Genomic DNA, 6,513 nt, shown 5'->3' on the forward strand with positions numbered 1-6,513 from the left:
GCAGAAGAGGGAGAGCCTCCCTAATCAGAATATATTGTAGAAAATTTGATTGTTTTCAATAATAAATATTCTCATTCCCATTAAAATTTTAGTTTGGTATTGTCTCTTGCTTTTTTTACGTTTTGGTTTCCAATATCAACCCTTGTTTCCAGAAGTCCATTTCAGATTGCATATGTACTAGGTAAGTTAAAAGCATGTTTGTATAGGATAGTTAAAGTTTATAAATGTTATCTTTCTGCTACAATAAATTTAGTAATTGAAATAAAGATTTAAGCAGAGTTTTGTTTTCTTCTCATTTAGTATTCTACATGAATATAAATCCAAATTTCTATAACTTTGAGATGCTTATCTGAACAGATCTGGCAAGTAGAAGCTGGCTACATGGGCATCTCTTCCCCTCCTCCAACTCTCAAAGCAACCTCATAACGACCCTCTTCCCCTCCCCTTCTCTCCCCATCCAACTTTTGAATTATTTTCTTTTTCCTTCCCCATCAAGTCGAGGTTGTTTTATACAAGTACCCTTGTGAGTGAGGCCAGTCCTGGCATGTGGTTGACCTGCCAGGGGTCACCTCATTAAAGAAAACTGACTCTCTCTCTCCCAGAAGCTATCAAATGCCAATAGCTACTCAGCCAGTGCTGAGATTTTGTAGCCCTCCCCCTTTCATGCTGGGATTTTGTCTGACTTGAGCTTGTGCAGGTCTTTTATGTGCTGTCACAGTCACTGTGAGTACATATCTGCAACTGCTCCATCTGTCGTGTATGGAAAATATTGTTTCCTTGATGTTATCCACCACCTGAGGAGCTCTTATAATCTTCCTGCCCCTTCTCTTGAGAATATTCCTAAACCTTAGGAGATAAGGAGTGTGATATGTAAGTCCCATTTAGGGCTGAGTCCTCTATTTTCTTATTCTCTGAAATGAGACAAGTTGAAAGTCTCTGTTAATTATCTACTGCAAGGAGACACTTTTATGGTGAGGTCTGAGAGATGTTCTAATTTATGGCACTGGGAGTCATTTTAGTACTATGTCCATTTAGTAGAATTATAGTACTGGGGGTTCTTCTAGTGCCTATGACCTGTCTAGCTACAGTTTCTTGGCCCCTTTAATAGTGCAAGCTATGGGTTCTATCTCATGAACCAGAACTTATACCCATTTTTAAAGTAGTTGGTTATTTCCACAACATCCATGCCACTATTGCACCAGGAGTCAAAACTTGTCAGGCCATGTGTTATAATAGTTTGCAGGGAATAAAGATGGATGAGACTAACTTTTATGGCAGTATGCACTGTGAAAGCTATCCAGTAGGTATGAAACTTCTAGATCAGTACCAACTTAATTTCTTCTTCTTTAGAGATGCAAGAATGTGGTTTCTTTAGCAGTAGTATTATTAAAAAGTTCTGAAAGGTAGTGATTTACAAGGATAAAATCTCTGAACCATCTTGCCACCCCCATATAATTGCCTTTTTTTTTTTAAAGAACAATTTGTGAGGAAAACCAGATTTTTGTTATTTCAGAAATAGGCTGACTTAAGTGATAGCTCAGTGTTTAAGAGAAGTTGATGCTTTTGAGGAGGCCCAACATTTGGTTCCTAGCAACTACAACTGTACTGTAACTCTAGATCAAGGAAATCTACAACCTTATGACCTCCATGGGTGCTTACATGCATATGACGCACATTAGCCCACAAAGGCATACACAAAAACATAAATAAAAATAAATAAATCTTTAGAATTTCAAAGTGCTAAAAGAATCATGGGCTAGATAAGTAAAGGTAGTTATTATAACAATGCCTCATCAAATAGTAAATATATCTATAAAGACAGAAACTATTTTTAAAAACAAAGGACATACCCTGTAGTTGAAAACATAAAACATTAAAAATATATTAAAGGAGTGCAACAGTAAATGAGAACTATCAGATTTATTAGTGACATAATCTAAAGACAGATGATAAATCCTCATACTATCAATGAAAAGAATGAAAACAAGGGATATATATATATATATATATATATATATATATATATATATCAAGAAAACTCCAAGTTTAGAGTCTCAACTTAATAAAGCAGAAAGTAAAAGTGGGGAGCATCTGGCCTCTGAACATCTACATGTCAATGCAGCATGCACACACACACACACACACACACACACACACACACATAAATACAGTGTACATATACACATACATACACACACATTAATACAGTGTACTTATCCAATAAAATAAACACATACTAGAAAAATAAAACATTACAAAATTTATCACTAGCCTGCCTGCTATACATACAACCAAAAAAAAATACTAAATAAAGTTTTTCAGGCTGTCTTAATCATATTGATAGCAATTACACAATCTAATATTTATATAACATAGTTTGTCTATAACACATATACATATAAAATATATACATATATACCTTTTGTGATGTTATTGGCAAATATATGATATACATACATATGTTATTAGCAAATATAAACATACACATATATGTGTGTGACATCTTTGCCAATAACACCACAAAAGGTATAGGTAAGAGTGAGATTATATTTATCTAGTCAAGGATTTTGCTTCATATACTAACTTGAATTTACAGAAACAAACAAATCTAAACAACCATTATAATTAAGAAAAAAAAAGAAGATATATTAGCTTTCTTTTATTTTGACAAGCAACCTGAAATAAATCAATCATAAAAGTACATTTAGTAAACAGTGTCAGAAGTTTTTGCCCATGGGTGATTGACCCCACTCCTTTTGGACCAGTAAAGAGATAGCATACCCCCTTTATTATTTTTTTAAATTCTTCATTCATTTTTTGAGAATTTCATTTACTACATTTTGATCATTTTCACTCACACCCCAACTCTTCCCAGACCCAACACCCGCCCCTACCCACTTGTGGTAGTTTGAAGAAAAATGGCCCCCATAAGCTCATAGATTTGAATGCTTGGCCTTCAGTTGTGGAATTGTTTATAAAGAATTTAGAGGTGTGGTCTTGGAAAAAGGTTTGTCACTAGGGATAGGCTTGGAAATTTCAAAAGACCCACATCATTCCCATCTTTTTCCCTCTCTCTGCCTCTATTTGCTGGTAAGGTATAAGTCTCAGATACTGCTTGAGTGCCATGCCTGTCTGCCTGCTACCATGCACCCTATCATCATAGTCATAGACTCTAACCCTCTGAAACCATGAGCCCAAAGTTAAATGTTTCTACATTGCCTTAATCATGATGTTTTAACATAGCAAATAACCAGACAATATTCAACTTCCTGTCCTCTTCTTTTGTTTTATAAGCCCATGAAGTCCAAGTTAAATTACCCATATAATCTTGGATCTCTGATCTTCCAGTGGAATGTGGTTGAGCCCTCAGGAGCCACACCCTTAGAAAAAACTAACTTTCTCTGTTCTAGACACTATCAATTGTGAATAGCACTTCAGCTTATAGGGGAACTTCTTGTTCACCTCCCTTCTCCAAACAGGATTTTATCTAGCAGGAGCTTAGACAAGTCTACTGCATGTGTATGATGAGATAGCAAATCTTCATCAAGATCCCATAATGCAGTTAAAACTATTCATCTGAGTGTCAGGATAAAGTATATTGGGGATTTGGGCTAGTATAGCAGAAGGAAGGAAAGAAGAAATGAAAGAAAAGAAAGAAACTGAGGTTTTACAATTCCCTGTGAGAGCAAGTCCCCAGTGAATTAATTTCCTCCTCAGATCAAAATTTTCATTATCTCTGAATCCTGCTCAGAATAAGTTTTTTTTTTCACATAGGCTTTTTGGAAACATTTCAGGTTCAGGGGATAGCAGAAGGTTAATAACAAAATCTATAATTTCATATGTGTTTTTTTCTTCACCCAGATTCTTTTCCCTCCAGGAAACAAATGTAGTAATAGGTAGCAGTAACATTCTTGGTTGTTAATAGCAATGCACAGAATGTAATAAATTTTTAACAAGATATCTTCTAATATCCAACAATGAGCAAATGTCCACTCTGAGAAGCATTTCTGACATTGTAGGAGAAATGGTTTCTAGTATGTATTGCTAAAAATATACAGGCAACCAGCATAACACAAGGTAAAAATATAGGTTCTATACTAAGAATATAGAATAAAACATTGAAAACCAGATTCACCCATGAAACAGATGAAATGGTAAGATTTTAACTCAGCGATAAGAACATGATTGAGTGAGAAATTTACCAGGAATTGTGATAAAGCTAAGAGAAGGGTATTTCACTAATGCAGAAAACAAAAATGTCCCAGAGGCAAAAAAAAAAAAAAAAAAAAAAAAAAAAAGACAAAAACATCAACACACACACAAAAAACACAAATACCGAAATGAAAAGTACACAAAAAACCCGAATCTGTTTGATGTTGACCAAAACAGAAATTACTCCTGGCATGAGGCCTGCTCTGGAGTGTTCTTGATATATCTTTATAAGATATAAAATTATGTAAAGTAATATCTATAACAGCATATCATTTGTTTGTAATATATAATAGGTATTGCTACAGCATTTAATAGTACTACACACATAATAGAATGGTATGAACCTATGTTGAATAATATTTCATTATTTAATTATGCAAGCCATTATTTTGTACAACCAATATATACTACTGAAAAGAGAGAAAATGATATTTCTAGATCTAACTGAAATGTCATTGTATAAATCTGAAGCTGATTCTCAAAAATTAAGCTCATGGTACATCTTAGAGCAATTTATAAAACAATAATAAAAATAAAAATGTCAAGGTACTGATGATGCTGTGTAGTGGCTGGAGTATTTGCCTAGCCAGTACAAAGCCCTGGACTGGATCCTCAGTAATACATAAAACCTGGCTGGTGATGAAAATTTATAATTGCAGAACTCAAAAAACCCAGTCAAAAGAGCCAAAGTTCAAAGTCAGTTTTGGTTACATAGCAAGCTTAAGGAAAGTCAAGAATACATGGGAACCCACCTCAAAAAGACCTCATCAAAATATCATAGTTTGTTAGTTTAAAAAAAAGTAAAGGTTTTCTCTCATATGCCAGACCTTGATTTATATATTATACCTATGCACATGGGTAGGAATACCATGAAGATTAAAGAAACCTATGAATGGAAAGGAAGTTATCATAGATGGAAAGGGGTGGGAAAAAGAGAAACCAATGTAATACACATTATACATTAATTTGAAGGAGGGATTACTTAGAGGAAAGGAGGGAACCAGCAAGAAGTACGGAAGGGACAGTAGTGAAGAGCAGTAGGGGAAGAAGAGGAATAAGACCAAATAAAGGCAAAGAAACACTTCAGTTTGTATTCTAACCTAAAAAAGGAACAGGGGAAATGTTTGCAATAAATTAAAAAGAAAAGAAAAAGAAAAGGAAAAGGAAGGGAAGGAGAGAGGCAGACAGAGAGAGAAGAAAGGACAAAGTAGAGTGTGGATGTGATTCCTGGTTCAAAACTTGTTTTTTCTTGCCTTAGTATAGGTTGTTAGAGACGATTTTGACTTAGTTTTTAGACGTCATGGGAAAAAATGTCCCTCCTGCAGCAGCCTTGTACAAGTGGTGCATTGTCCTTGCAGAAAGGAGTTGCTGTCAGCTAGCCAAGGCCCTGACCAGCGGTGCTCTCCCACAAAGCTGCCTCAGTGGCCTCCACAGCCTCCTTGCCTGAATTTAGTAACCTCTCTCAGGTATATTTGGCAGCTTTTTTTTTCTTTTAAATGTTGTCAAGGACCTTTGCTGAAACCTTTTGTGAGAGATTGAAAATGAACGTTTTTCACATCTCTAAGTTAGCACTCCCCTGTGCACTCCAGCATTCTGTCCTGATGATTTCCATGAAGCAAACTCCATGTCTTGGTTCATCCCTCCAACCCCAAACTGGTGCTGTTCTGTGGACAAAACAAAAAAGAACACAGACGAGCCAGAACTTTCTTCATATTACCGATTTGTTCAAGCAATTAAAACCTGGACGATTCTCTTTATTTTGGCTCATTGTTTAAAACAGGTATTCTGACACCTCTTGGAGCTCAGCTCTCTCTGCTATACCATTGAAAAATGTGTGCAGTAATCTGGGTAGTCAATTAACCCCACTGTCATTTAGAAAATGCTTAAAGATCTCAGGCTCTTTGGGAAGGGTTGTAATCTGCAGAGCATCCCAAGAGGGTGCTAATGGATTTGGTTTCCATGAGCATGAGGGTTCCATAGGCCACTTTACTAGCTATGTATATAACCTTAGAAACTATTAGAGGATACTATGGGACATTCAAATGTATTACCAGATGTTTGTAGAAACATTTCCATTCCAAAATAGGCTTGGGTCTTTCTCTTTAACCTTTGACACTTGAGCCGAGATCTACTAGCCAGTTAGAGAACTTATCCACATAGTTCTACTGGCCAGTTAGAGAGAAAATCCATTGAAAATGTTCAAAAATGTTTTTAAAAAGTCAGTGACACAGTGTTACAACTCCTGTATAGGACAAAGATGGTAGGGCTAGAAACGGGGGAGGGTATGATTTCCCTCATAGA

Source organism: Mastomys coucha, chromosome X, assembly GCF_008632895.1.
Source record: "Mastomys coucha isolate ucsf_1 chromosome X, UCSF_Mcou_1, whole genome shotgun sequence".
NCBI classification, from domain to species: Eukaryota; Metazoa; Chordata; class Mammalia; order Rodentia; family Muridae; genus Mastomys; species Mastomys coucha.